The sequence below is a fragment of the Canis aureus genome, chromosome 9 (assembly GCF_053574225.1).
Source record: "Canis aureus isolate CA01 chromosome 9, VMU_Caureus_v.1.0, whole genome shotgun sequence".
Classification (NCBI taxonomy): domain Eukaryota; kingdom Metazoa; phylum Chordata; class Mammalia; order Carnivora; family Canidae; genus Canis; species Canis aureus.
Genome location: NC_135619.1, coordinates 11,137,987 through 11,153,190, shown reverse-complemented (window position 1 = coordinate 11,153,190; position 15,204 = coordinate 11,137,987).

The following is a 15,204-nucleotide window of genomic DNA, read 5'->3' as shown; positions in this document are numbered from 1 at the left end:
TGGTAGGTGGTTAATAAATATTTCTTGAACTGGATTGAACTCAGGAGTCACAGAGAATGTCAATTGAAGGATTCATTCCATGGTATCACCTTTCCCTACATTGTGAACATACCTGAGGGCACCCTCCACATTAGTGTGTCTTGCTCTGATGAGCAGTGTCTCTTTCTGGTTTGCATTGTCTGTCAACAAATAACTCCACATCTGAGAGCAAAGGGAATTAGGAGGAACAAAGTCTGAAGCACAGCAAATGCATGGACATTTTCTTCTATCATAAACTATGAGTTTCTGTGGACAAGTATCTATTATGAAACTTAGTCTTACCCAATTGTGCATTTTGTGCACTTTTTTTGGACTTTTTCTTAAATAGGAAGCTTTGTTAAGCATGCCTCTCTTTTAAAACCCTAAGTTCTGCCCCAAGGCAGGTTTAAATTGCAGCTGTCACATTTACTTCCTTATATGCTGCAAGCTCTATTAAAATGTCTCATAGTATCCTTGCCATACTGCCACAGGCTCAGAGAACTTTGAAGAAAAATGCCAATGAGTTGCCTTCTGTTTAGACAATAGTCCTTAGGCACCATCACTCTTGACTTTGACCATATGTTTTGCCTCTAGCTATCGGTCCTTCTTTAAGACCCCAATGTTTCAATAACTCACAATCAGTAGCTCTATTGTGTTGAATAAAACCATAGGTTTATATTTGGTCAAATTATTAATTACTGTCGTTATTTTACACTAGTACCTTAGTGAAGTCACTGATTATTATTCACCTTTCAACTGACAAATATTTTTGAATACCGACCTTGTAGAAGATACTGACTTAGGCTCGGAGAAAGGCAGAGATTAATTTAAGACTCTATTTCTGGTCCAACAAAATGACAGTGTAGCAGGGGAGAGTGAAAAAGATGACTTGATAACTTACCATAAATAGTATTCACAGAATTTTCTCAAGTATTTAATGCTTGCTTTATTGTAAGAAAAGCATTTAATGTAGAAAAATATTGGATATTTTCAGTGAATACCAAGAAGTATAAAAGCAATGTTGTAAAAGATGACACTACAAAACCAAGTTGGTGCCAAGTTGTAAAGGGCTCTTTTAAAGAGATTCCTATATGAAAAGAACATTGCTAAGAGTTGTCCCGAAAAACTCAAGAGGAGCTTTATTTATTTATTTTAATTCAGCAGCAACATTTTTCCATCTCTTCATGCATTTACTATTCCATAAATATTAGATGAGCACCTACTAGGTTATGGGTGTATAATGGTGGATATAATAGACTTGGCTCTGCACTTGTGGAATTTATAATCTGGTGGCAGAGAAGAAAAAAACCCAGCAAGATGAAGCAGGAAAATTTTATCTCATCTGCAAGTGGAATATAATTTTTGACCCCTTGTCAGTCTAATAATCAAAAATTCAGAAGTAATGTCTTCATTTTGAGGCCTGGAAATATTGAGAGTATTTCTTAGTGAAATTCTTCCAGAAAGAGCCTAAGAGGTAAGCCTTGGGAATGTCTGAACATTATCATAAGAAACTATGAGTTCTGGTCATGGTGTCAGATGGAACAGGAGAATATTGACAGTTGAGTGCTCTGGGCAACTCTGTGATAGCCCAGGTTGTTGATGAGGTGTGAGAGACCTTCATCATGAAATTTCAGCCTACCCAATGCCTGGGTTAATGTAAACTAAATTCCTACTGTTATGGGATTTTTGTTTCTTTATTGCCGGTGGTTCTTGGTCACACTGCTTTGAAGAATGAAGAAGTAGACCAGAAGAGTTGTGGGCAGCAGAGCAAAGTTTATTGAGTGATAGAATAAAGCTCTCAGAGAGGGAGGGGACCTGAGAGTGTTGTCGTTTTGATATTTAAATCTAGGGTTTTTATTAGCTTTTCTGCAGAATTCTCTTGAGCATCCTGAGCATGGGCCCCGTGTGGATTGCCTGCCCAGGTACGTCCATCAGGGCTTTGATCACACACCCCTTTACCTATCAGGTTATTATTCACATATTCTGTGCTGACATCTGGAGACTAATTGTCTCAACTTGTGATAGTGACCAACGTTTTATGGTTAATTGTTTTGTTTCAGGAAGTTTTTTTTTAAAAAGGATTTTATTTATTTATTCATGGAAGACACGGAGAGAGAGGGGCAGAGACACAGGCAGAGGGAGAAGCAGGCTCCATGCAGGGAGCCCGACATGGGACTCGATCCCGGGACTCCAGGATCACACCCTGGGCCGAAGGCAGGTGCTTAACTGCTGAGCCACCCAGGGATCCCTGTTTCAGGATGTTTTGCAAAAGTCCTTTATACAGAGGCTGCTGGACAGGATGCTACTGTGGTCTTGCCTAAGCTGTAAAACAGGATGCTAGTGTGGTTTTGTCTTAGCTGTTCCAGCTCTCTGTTTTCTTGTTGGGGACCCTGGCCCTGACTACCAAAGTGTCCAATTAACCTCGAATTGGAATTATGTACACTATTTATATGCATCATAAGTATTTTGGAATTTGGTTTCTCAACCACACTGGTAGCCTATGCAGCCTCTATGCAGCCTCCTTGGAGACAAGTACTTGTTTGCTAGTTCTTGATTTGCATCATGTTGCAGCTAAAATGGGAGCTGCTTCATGAACTTTAGCTACTTTTCTAAGACACTGGACAGCTAACTTAAAGGATTTATTTATTTTTTCCCCTAAATGACAGGTTTGGGTGTACATTTACTTCAACTTGGAGGAATTCTTTAAAATTGCAACAGCCACAGCCTTCCATGTATTCTCAACTCCACAGATTCTCCTTTCATGTCCTCATTCCACAGATCAGATCCTTTGGGTATGATATTTACCGCTGTTTATATATACTTACTTAGATATTGTAATGTGAGCTCCTAACCCTGTCTTGAGGATACACTATTTCTGGTTAGTGATCCTTGCACCAGTATCTCCAGTTTCACCTTGATTGCCAGTTGAGTTTTTGTGGAGGAATTTGAACACTGTTGAAGCTAAGGATTTGTACTTAGGGAACCAGTAGGTCAGGCAATGTGTTGATTTTTTTTTTATATCAACTTTTGAGCCACCTCAAAAATCTGGAGAAAATAATGAACATCTGTTGAATACCAAGAGTGTGCCATGTTCTGTATGTCGTGTACTATATGCCTTGCCTCTTTTGATTTACCTTAGATTCTTTTTTGAAAGGGATTAACAAATGTAAAATCATAGGCATCTGAAGCAATTTCTGCCGGTCATCTGTTTCCTTTTACTTTAACTTTAAAATAATATATTGTTGAGGCCATTTTACAAACATGGGTTTCTTTGAACCACTGCAAAGCCTGATGTTTGAACATCAAGCGTAGAAAGCTTTTTTAAATCTGTGAACATGTGATGTTTTGACCACAATTCCTCTTTGAAATAACTGCACTTGGTTCATTACCAAAAGATTTCAATTGACACTGTTTAAAAATTCAATTTTATATAAGAATATATATAATTCATGGAGATTTAATTTTGAAGCTGTTATTTTCTCTGCTCTAGTCTCAAGGTTAAAGCTGCTGTTCCCAAGCAGTCTGATTCAATGAATACTGCTGTGTATAGTGTATGGTACGCAGTAGACCAATAAAAACAATCTGATTGATCTATCTCGTTATGGACTTGATGGCTTCCAAAGCACTAGCTATAAAATAAGCTAACTGGAAAATCAAAGCTTTAGTGACCTCAGAGGACTCTTCATCACGTAGTGCAGTTTAAATCATGTTACTTTAAATTTAGATATCACATGCACAACACATTTTATATAACAAACCAGAGAAAACTTGTAAACAGCATTTTATTTTCTACCTTTCCAAGCTGGAACACTGTACTAGTGAATAGCTTTCCAAGTACCAATCTTCTTTAAATGTTTAAGCTTTAGTTTTGGCTAGCTTTTCAGACTCCTGAGCCTTTTTTTTACAGCATTTCTACTCTTTTTTAAAATACTTCCCTCCAAAATCCCCACTAGTTCTCTCTATGAAGCTATCTCCCTCGTCAATTTTATTTAAATGTAAAAATCATAAGTTTAATTCCAAGATTCTAACTTGGCAAAGTGATTGACAGATTTCTTCCCTACTTGTAGCTGAATATCTATAGGCTGGTGAAACAAAGAAAACAATTCAGTGTGGGGAAATGGCTGTGGCTAGTTGGTTATATTTATCAGGAAAGGTGGTAATTAATTGTAACAGCACAAGATAGTTACTAGGTTATTGGTTGGGCCTAGTATACAATTTTTAATGTATCCTCTTTCTCCTTCACAGCATTCTAACCTCCAACATGCAATTCCCTGATGGTAGTCTCTAGATAACTAACAATTGCTCTTGCCTATGTGTGAACAACTGGGTAGCCTTCCCATGCTTAGATGTTCTCATCTTATTGTTCAAAATTATTTTATTATGTACTCCATTTTTAAGGACCACCTTCTCCACCATGAAACTAAATCTATGAGATAGCAATGGATGGTGGTACTTATTCATTAATTTATTTTAAAAAATATATTATGAACCAATCATCACACAAGGTACTGGGATATAGAAAACAAAGATTCACTCCTCTTAAGGAACTTTTAATGTTAAGGGAAATAGAAACAAGTAAATGTTGTGATGACATAGAGGGGATTAGTTACTATAATAGAGGAAGGCACAGATGCATAATGCACTAACAGACAACATTAGCTGGGAGATTTCCTGGAGGTAGACAAAATAGACTTTGACAGTCTTGAAGGACAAAGAAGCTTTAATTGGGTGACAAAGAAGAGAGTTATCACAGTCAGAAAGACCTCAAGAAAATGGCATAGAAGACGAGAGAATGATGTCAGCAAGGGACCTGCAATATGTTTAAATATAGCCTGAGAATGTATTATAAGAGAAATATTTGAGAAATGAAGGCTGGGAAGTTTTCAAAGGGCAGTTATGCAGACACTTGAATGCTGTACTAAGAAATTTGAATCTAGTCAGCACTGAGTCTAGAATCAGATTAAGTTTAAATCCGAGTGCTGTTGCTTACTGACTCTATACTTTGGTCAGGTTACTCAAGCTCTCTGTGTATCAGTTACCTCACTTGTAAAGTAGAATTAATAATAGAATCTGCCTCTTACAGTTAATGTGAGAAATGGGTTAATACATTGATAACTGTTAGATCAGGAACTGTCCTATAGCAATCACTCAATAAATTACCACCATAAAAACAAAGACATTGAAAAAAAAAACAAAACTCCCTTCATCAAAAATGTCTAAGCATGAGTTCCTTTTGATCAAGTTTGTTCTTTTTTACAATATATATCTGGCAGCAGTAAGCAAAATGGATTGTGTATGGCAGAGCTGAAACTAGAAAGAGGAAAACCAGGCATTTGAAGTTTATCAGTTGAGAGGTGATGCAAAGATAGTAGGGGATTAATATTGCACTGCAGGCAGAGGAAAGAGATGAATAAGATAGATTTTAATGATTAAATTTCATGTGATAAGGTTATTGACTAAGTATATTGAGTAACCAAGGCTTCCTACAATGATTCTGACTAGATGCTGGTATCATTCACCAACTTAGGGAATGTAGGAAGGAGAAAGCTGCTCTGAGGAGACCATTGAGTCTATACCAATGTATATTGATAGCTAGACAATAAGTTTGGAGCTCAAAAGAGATCATGGACAATCATCAGTAAATACAAGTGTTAGATAAAATCATGGGATGGATTCTCAAAGGAAAGTGTCTACTGAAAGAAGAGTGGAGAGTCTATAAAGGAATACTTAGGAAGTGCCAAAAATTAAGGTGAAGTAAATAATATGATAATCATACTGCTGGGCACATCTTCTTAAGGGATGTGAAGAAAAGAAACACCACTTTGACCTTAACGTATGAACCAGAAAGCCCCACTGGTTTTGGTCAGGATATTCCAATAGCTTTCTATTGCAATTGACATAAAATCCAAACTCCTTATGTGCTACTGCTTCCACCATGCTACTCCTTGATCACTTTGCTTCAACCATACCTTTCTTCTTTCTCTTCTTCGAACTAATCAAGTTTGTTCAAAGCTCAGGCCATTTTAATGTGCTGCTCCTTATGCCAGGGGTACCATCTACTACATTTTCTGACCTTTCTCAGATCAAATAGAACTTTCTCAGAGAGGTCTTCTTTGACCTACCTATCTAAAATCATCCTTAATACACATTCCCCTGCCCTTTCTCTGTCAAATGACACTGTTGTGTTAACCTATTACTCAACAATCTTGTCTGTTACTTCTTTGTCATCTGTTTTCCCACAGTTGATTGCAATTTTCATTAGAACAAGAACCTGCTGTATTTTGTTCACTTGGATCTCCTGCCCGTAGAATGATACTTGTACATAAAATTAATCAAATATTTGATGAATAAATAGATATGTGAAGTAATGAAAAGGGCAGGAGTAGTAGAGGAAAAACTAGGAAAATATTATGTTACAACATTCAGAAGGAAGACTAATGATGCATAAAAACAGTACTTTTTGATGAATTTAGTAAAGCCACAGATGACACTGGTAGGAATTGTTTCAGTAGAATATTATAAGCCGAATTCAAATACATAGGCTTGAATAAAAGAAAGGAAATGATGGATGGAAACAAATGGATTATATCCTTTTGATAAGTTGGACTGTACAGAAAGGAAGGAGGTAAATATTTAGAAAAGTAGCTTCTTAAAAATAAATACAAAAAAAAAGCAAACAACTCAAAGACAACTGTTATAGTGCTAGAGGTGCATTCTGGAATATAAAAGACCAATATTTTTGTTTTCTTTTTATTTTTAAACCCTTTTGAACTTTACGAGAATATTTCAAGAAGCACTAAAATATTCTTCACTTAGCAACCTCATTCATGTTTAAACAACTATCCCACGTAGTCTTTGCAGCAAAAGGTTCCAACCCAGATCTTGCATTACACCTTGTAACACTAGGCTTTTTGATTACGAAAAAGTTTCTCAGTCTTTCCTTCCATTTTATCTCCTTGATGTTTCTGAAAATTGCAGAGCAGTGGTTTTGTAGAACGTACTTCAAACTGATTTGTTTCTCCATGAGTAGACCCAGGCAATACTGTTTAGAGGGAATGTCATAAAGGTGATACTGTTTTTTTTTTTTTTCCCTTATTGCCTCCTATTAATGGATGTATGATACTGATTTATCCCATTATTGGTGATTTTAATTTTCACCATTTGATTTTGTAACTGTAAAATCACATTTTTGGGTGCCTGGGTGGCAGAGTTGATTAAGCGTCTATTGGTTTCTGCTCAGGACGGGATCTCAGGGTTGTGAGATGGAGTCCTGTGTTGGCCTCCACACTTAGGCAGAATCAGGGATTCTCTCTTGCTCTCCCTTGGCCCCACCCCCTTGTACAAGTGTTCTAACTAAACCTTCAAAAAAATCACATTTTACCCATTTTCTCTCATATTGGTAACTATTTTGTAAAAGGGTCTTTGAAATTACACAAAATTCTTTTTTTTCATCCCACTATAACTATTTTTAACACCCATCATGGCTTATTTCTTGAATTAATGATTACTGCAGCAGTTGTTAAATGATCTTCTAATTCCAACTTTCTCATTACTGGTCATTCTATTGTATGATCTCTTTCTTTATGTCAATTTAACTCATGAATTGCTATTTTATTCATTTGGTTACATAGAAATCTATGGAAGTGAAACTCAGAAATAAGTATTTAAGTTCTCCAATCTGAAGCCAAATTTGAGCACTACTGCAGGAGAGTGGCATGTTAGGAATTCAGGAGAGAAAAAAAGATAACTGATAACTGATAAATGTTCCTGCTCGCTTCGGCAGCACATATACTAAAATTGATAACTGATAAATGTTCATAAAGATTGGAGAAAATGAAGTTCATATTTCAGGAGGAGAAATTTGCCCTGGAAAGGTGGCTATAAGGACCTAAGTAGAGAGTAGGTTCCAATTTATTTTCAGTGGTAGGAAGGATTGAGATGTTGAGGGATTTCTCTTCAAGTAGCTTCTATTTTGTTGTAAAAAAGCAGGTGAAGTTGTATATTGAGATTTAGAGTGAATGATGATAGTGACTGGTAAGGCTCCTACTAGTTGTTGTGAAGAGTTGGAAAATAATATGACCACACAACAGTGAGGTCCTACTGAGATATCATTGACCCTTTCTTGGAGCTAACAGAAAATTACTGATACTTTTTCCTTTACTTTGCATTTAATTAAATAGATTCAAAATGATAAGAGGACCAGAAACCAAAGGGCTAGGAGTTATAGGGGCTAGGATTCACACAGAAAAAGTAAATATAGAAACAGCCAAATTGTAGAACATGAGCAGTGTCAAAGATGTGAATATCTTCTAAATGTCTTTAACAAAATGCTCTATTTACAATCCAGTTAAAATTTTACTTTTCCTTTTTTTTTAATGAGCTTATCACAAGTGGACAGATTTTTATTTTATTTCTGTTAAGGTCTGGGTCTGATATTCCTAACAGATAAAGATTTCAAGTGTGAGTATAGCCCTAATTTTCTTCCCTAGTCACCATCAGATTTTACCTGGTATTGAAATAATTGGTGTACCTAACTTTTAATGCTGCATTGTAGGGAAAAAATTAAGAACAGATGAGAAGAAATTTGAACTCTATTTTGAAGAATAAGACATTTATGGCACGTTAACTGCATTAATACAATTTACTGTGCTTCTCAAATGTACTATATGTAACTTATTTCCTGGAGTTTTCTTCTGTCCAAAACTGTCAATAAACTGCTATATTCAATACAAGAAATATCAGTACAGCCATCACATTAGAGTTTTTAAATATGTTTTATTTTTATTGTGACTGTCATAAAAGTATAACACTTTCATTGTGGCAAAATAGAATAGTGTTACGGTAAACACAAAACCATTTTCATCAGTTTTGAAAAAGCTAAACAACTGGTAAGTAGGAACACTCAATAATAACATATATAACTATTTAAATAAGGGGAAACAAATTTATTAAGGTATATATAAGAGAAACCTTCTTAAATTCAGTACCCAAGAATGTGATTAAAAATTACTGTGGCACTTAGCCAAGATATTATTACTGGAGGCAGTATAGTGCTCCTATAACTGCTTTGACTTGAAAGGGGATGGGTACACAACAAGCTAGACTCTCCATAGTGTAAAGGAAGGAGAAAACCCTCTTGCACTTTGGTGGGAATGTAAACTGATATAGCCACTCTGGAAAACTGTGTGGAGGTTCCTCAAAGAGTTAAAAACAGAGCTACCCTATGACCAAGCAATTGCACTACTGGAGATTTACCGCAAAGATACAGATGCAGTGAGACTCAGGGACACCTGCACCCCGATGTTTCTAGCAGCAATGTCCACAATAGCCAAACTGTGGAAGGAGCCTCGGTGTCCATCGAAAGATGAATGGATAAAGAAGATGTGGTCTATGTATACAATGGAATATTACTCAGCCATTAGAAAGGACGAATACCCACTATTTGCTTTGACGTGGATGGAACTGGAGGATATCATGCTGAGTGAAGTAAGTCAATTGGAGAAAGACAAACATATGGTTTCATTCATATGGGGAATATAAAAAATATTGAAAGGGATTATAGGGGAAAGGAGAGAAAATGAGTGGGAAAAATCAGAGAGGGAGACAAACCATGAGAGACACCTAATTCTGGGAAACCGACAAGGGGTAGTGGAAGGGGAGGTGGGCGGGGGCATGGGATAATTGGGTGACAGGCACTGAGGAGGGCCCTTGATGGGATGAGCACTGGGTGTTATACTATGTTGGCAAATCGAACTCCAATTTAAAAAAAAAAAAGAATAGAGAAATGGAGAAAGACATGAGCAGCTGAGGTAGTTGCTGTCCAACTAATAAGTTTGTACAACTATGGGACGCCTGGGTGGCTCAGCGGTTGAGCACCTGCCCCTGTCATCCGTGGTCTCAGGATCGAGTCCCACGTCAGGCTCCCTGCCTGAAGCCTGCTTCTCCCTCTGCCTACGTCTCTGCCTTTCTCTGTGTCTTTCATTAATAAATAAATGAAATCTTTAAAAAAAAGTTTGTACAACTAAAGCAGCTGGTTGTCTCAAGGCAGAGTTCAGAGAACATAGCAAGTTTAGGCACGATTCAAAGAAGTCCAGTGTGATGACCAAGGTACATTGAGGAAGAGTTATGATCAGGAAAACAATCCAGAATCAGTAGGCAAATGGTAAGCAATGGGAGCTCTGGCAAATTTGCCACAATTGTCTCTCCATTCCACCATCAGTGAACAGATAACAATAGTTTTGGAGAAAGAAAGGGCTAGATGTTTGTGGTGTTACCAAGGTCCTGGAGGTATTTTTTTCCTCTGTGCCTTGAGTGCCGATCACTTCCAGCTGGGTACCATGCCTATCAAAAAATCTCAAGCTATTTTCAGGAAACTTGATATGGTAAGATAATTAGAGTTGTATCTTTTATGTTAATGCTGTCAGGACTGATAGTGGCCTTAAGTGTCATATGGAGGCAAAATAAATTCAAACTGCCAACTGTTGAACTGAATTCTGCATTTTAAAGAATGTAGAAACCAATTAATTTTTCAAAAGAAATCTTTTCTGAATAGGAGTTAAAATTTTCCTACCTGCAAAAAAAATCCAAGTTATGGATGCCTGATTCAACTGCTTTTGTTGTTTGAGTGCCATTTATCATTGCTGCTTGGTGTTGGTATTCTGTCAGCACATTATTAATAAACCAAAGTAGTTAAAAACCACATAAGTTTCATTGCTATATGGAACTTTGTACTGTGGAAAATAATTGTTTGAGACAGGAATCAAAGACCCACCTGCCTCTAATTGTGTCTTTCTCTCCTTGTCAATGCTCACCTTGTAAAAATATACCCACATGTACACAACCATCTTACTTTGGAACTAACAAGTGCAAAACCTGATGTGTTTTAGTTACTCAATTCTGATGGTCCCTTCCTACTTTGCATCAATATCTTCTTGGTCATAAGTTAATATTGGGTTTAGTTTTAATAGTTATTAAAAGAATTGACACATATTTAGAGGTTTTTTTTCCCAGTATCAACTTTATTTTAAATTAGGAGTCTTTCTCAAAGAAAACAAAGAAACAGCATCCTCAGATTGCCTTAATTTATGCATAACCTGTAGGATTCTACCTGAAAGCCACAGGATTTTATTCAGATCTATATATGTGAGTTTTAGAAATATTTAGATTAAGAAAATACTGTTGTTAATGAAAGCCCAACTTACTAGAATGTATCTTTTATTCCAAACAAATTCCATTAATAACTTGAAATTCTAACTTTTGATCTTTACACATAAATCTTTTGGAGCGAGTTTTTAAAATTAATGCCATTTTTCTATCCTTATACTTCTTTGATGTTTATCTGTCAAATATCGAACAGAATTATCTCAGGAAAATTTTAACTGCCATTGGTGGAAACCCAGCATTACCTGGTTTTGTAATTTTCTTTTCTGGGCATATCTGGAGTGGTAATTTGGGAAGTAAAGGTATCAATTATTCTGTGATAATTTTCTGTAATTTGGAAGTAAGCCAATAGAGTAAATATACTCCTGTTTTCATGTAGCACTACCAAAATCCTAGGAAAGAGTAGTAGGGCATTTTCCCTGCTAGGGGAAAAAAAACATATATAAACAAGGATATTGGAAAAAATATCTTGTTGTTTTGCCCAATTTTTCCCCTTATAACCCTTCAGTTTAATTAACTTACTAGAGATGGCTTCATATTTGTAGACTTTGATCAATAACATCAAAGATGGTTAGAAAAAAAAAGGCCCTCCTAAAATACACCAAATCTTATAATAGTTTAACACTAATATCACTTACTGTGTATTAGGCAGTGTTTGAAGTGTTGATGAATGTTACCTCAGTTAATCCTCACTAAAACCCAGTGAAGTATATGCTATTATTATCTCCATTTTACACACGAATAAACTGAAGAGAGGTTAGGTAACTTCCCACAGAGCCCAGGCTAATTTATATGAGATTCTATCAATGGGCTATACATGAGATACAATTAAATGACTTTGAAAAAACATCAGGTCATATTTCAATTCTATGATAGAAGAGATGCACTTGATTTTAATTGGAATTTAAGATATATAAAACTTAGACATGGAGCTTTGAATTGGCGTTTAAATTACCAATGTATAATATTCATTCTTATTTAATACAATATGCACAAGTTTGCTTAAGACTTTTCCCTTTTCCTTCCTTCAATCCAGCTATTGCTCTGAACTGTACCCCCACCCCAACTGGAACAAATAATAGTTGATTTGAACTCAGCATATGGAGAATGAGGCTTTATCTAGTATCCAAGATTGGCTCCCACAAAGAATAAAATGAGCTAACCAGCTTCAAAGTGATAGAAGACTTTTGAATAAAGGAAGCAGCATGTACAGCTGTAGCTAATTACAAATTTGGGCTTCACTTTTGTTAACAGCAGACTAATGTTTGCATACAAAGCACTTGTTGTAAATAAATAGCTTTAATAAGTGGGGGAAAAGACAGTAAGCAGTACAATGCCAGGGGTAATTACAGCTATATTTGCAAAAGCCACAAATGCAGTATATAATTATCTTAATATGAAAAATGGAGATTATCTCATATTTTAAGCTCTTTATTAGGAATTATTCTAACATTTGAATATTCCAGTGTTTGAACAGTTGTCTGATTCTGACTTAATTTTCTTCATATGCTCCTTTATGTAACACATAGCAATATAAAATAACAGAGCTTCAATGAGTAGGTCCTTATGAAATATGATATTTGGAAACACATCTGATTGTATATTCATAGCTTTTCATTTAGTGTGATGTACCAACTCAATTAAGGATAGTATTGGAAGACTCTTGAGAAGTGATATTGTTCATCTCAAGTGAGACTATTCATAAGCCATCCCTTCTACCATTCTCCCTTCCCAAATAAAAATTCCAGAACTTTTTATTTTGCCATGATAACTGCAGTGTAGAGCTACTGCATTACATTACTAGACTGACAGAGAATCCAAAAACAGCACAATGCCTGTGGAGTCAGAGAGAAGGATGCTATAATCCTAAATTAGCCCCATCCTGAGAGGTGAACAGGAATCGATAGAAATGGGGGCACCTGGATGGCTCAGTGGTTGAGTGTCTGCCTTTGGCTCAGGTCATGATTGTGGAGTCCCCGGATGGAGTCCCACATCAGGGTCCTTGTAGGGAGCCTGCTTCTCCCTCTACCTATGTCTCTGCCTCTCTCTGTGTGTCTCTCATGAGACAATAAATAAAATCTTTAAAAAAAAGAATTGATAGAAATGGTAATTTTATACCAACCATCATATAATGATGATCATAACTGAATTTGACATCATGGTAAGAGAAGGAAAAATCCAAAATCATTGGTAAAATCTTATGATTGTCTACACAAAAACCTGCACACAAATGTTTATAGCAACTTTATTCATAGTTGCCAAACTTTGGAAGCAACCAAGATGTCTCTCAAGAAATGATAGTGAAGTAAGTCAATCGGAGAAGGACAAACATTATATGTTCTCATTCATTTGGGGAATATAAATAATAGTGAAAGGGAATATAAGGGAAGGGAGAAGAAATGTGTGGGAAATATCAGAAAGGGAGATAGAACGTAAAGACTGCTAACTCTGGGAAACAAACTAGGGGTGGTAGAAGGGGAGGATGGTGGGGGGTGGGAGTGAATGGGTGACGGGCACTGGGGGTTATTCTGTATGTTGGTAAATTGAACACCAATAAAAAATAAATTAAAAAAAAGAAATGATAAAGAAATTTTGTATCCTTACAACGGAATTTTATTCAGCAATAAAAAGAAAGGAACTATCTTGCATGAAAAGCCTCAAGGAACTTAAATTTCATACTACTAAATCAAAGATGTTTGTCTCAAAAGGCTGCATACTGTATTATTATAACTTATATGACCTTTTGGAAAAGGCAAAATCATGGAGATAGAGATCAGTGGTTGCTAAGGTGTTCAAGGAGAGGGAGAAGGGGATGAATTTTTAGGGCAGTGAAGCTATTCTGAATGATGATGTAATGTTGGATATATGACATTCTATATTAAAATCTTATAGAATGTTCAACACAAAGAGTGAAACCTAATAAAAGCTAGTATCACAGTTAATAATAGTGTATCAATTTTGGCTAACCAATTGTAACAAATGTACCATATAATGCAAGATATTAATAATAGGCAAATCTGTGTGGGTTGGGGAAGGTAAGGGAGTATTTGAGAATTCTGTATTTCCACTCAATTTTTTTGTGAAGCTACAATTGCTCTAAAAAAATGAAGTCTATGAATTTCAAAACTATAGTATTAAAAAAATGGAAAGGGAGATTATTTAAAAATAACAGGACTCTGAAGTTACCTTACCAAATAAGGAAAGGAATCAATATAAAATCATTTCTGGTGAACTTTGCCTAACATTTCCTCCTAACCTCACATTAAGTTTATTTTTAATTAAAGAAAAAATATTAACATTTAAAACACTGAAAATTAATGAGTTTATTCAGTATTCTACTAATACTAATATTCTGTTGTCAGAAGCTGTTACTATTTTTTGTTAGGTAAAAGCTCAGCAAAACTGGAAAAAGAAAAAAAAATCACACATTTATCATTTTTGCCTCGAAGTAGGGAGGCAAAGGGAAAGGGGTACTACTGATAAAAATAACAGGTATATTTTAAGTTAGACACCAAATCAAATAATTTTTAAAGATACCTTTAAACTACAACAATTATGTAAAACAAGATGATAAAGAGAAGAAAATTTATATTCAGGAAAATAGAAATACCATTAAACTGAACTAAAAGCTTGCCTTAATTTTTAATAGAAATATTGTAAAAAAAGTTTCAATTCAAGAGTTGTCTGAAACAGATAGGGTTGAGGTATTAGATTACAAATTACTGTATGGACAGGCTGTTCTAGACGTAATTAGTAAACTAAATGAAGACAGATTACCTAGGCTGTATGATACCTTTCTTAAACCTTTAAAGGAAATCTTTTGGTTGATAATAAATTACTCTTTGAAATGGCAGCAAGCACACTAGGCTGCAGAATACCAATTTGTAGTTCACCAGATACATTCATGATGCCCAATAATATCTAATTTCAATTGAAGATGTTATTTTTCTCTTTAATATACATATATGCCATGAAATATTTGGAGGCATACTTATGCTAAAATTTATTCTTAAGTTAAAATTTGGC